This window comes from Halyomorpha halys, unplaced genomic scaffold (genome assembly GCF_000696795.3).
Source record: "Halyomorpha halys isolate HHAL.00 unplaced genomic scaffold, Hhal_1.1 Scaffold1675.1, whole genome shotgun sequence".
Classification (NCBI taxonomy): Eukaryota; Metazoa; Arthropoda; class Insecta; order Hemiptera; family Pentatomidae; genus Halyomorpha; species Halyomorpha halys.
Window position 1 is genome coordinate 124,384 of NW_027111646.1, and position 309 is coordinate 124,692.

A 309-nucleotide genomic window follows, 5' to 3' on the forward strand; every position below is an offset into this window, starting at 1 on the left:
ATTTTTCTATACTTACTGTGGTTGTTATCTTGTTCTGTTTTTAGGCCTGAAGAAGGCTAGAAACTCTAGCCAAAACGTTGGCACATTAAAAATAGGTTAATCAAACTTATTTGTGTTTTTCATTGACCGCACCCCCAATCATCTTCTCCTCGTTCATCATCCATGGTCAACTATCTCTCATAATTAATTAAAAAGTAATGATTGAATTTTATGAAGTAGCAATAAAATGGTGGGGGAATTCCTTAGAACATGGAATTACATATCTTTCTTTTACCCAATGTTTTCAAATGGACAATATAAATATATAAT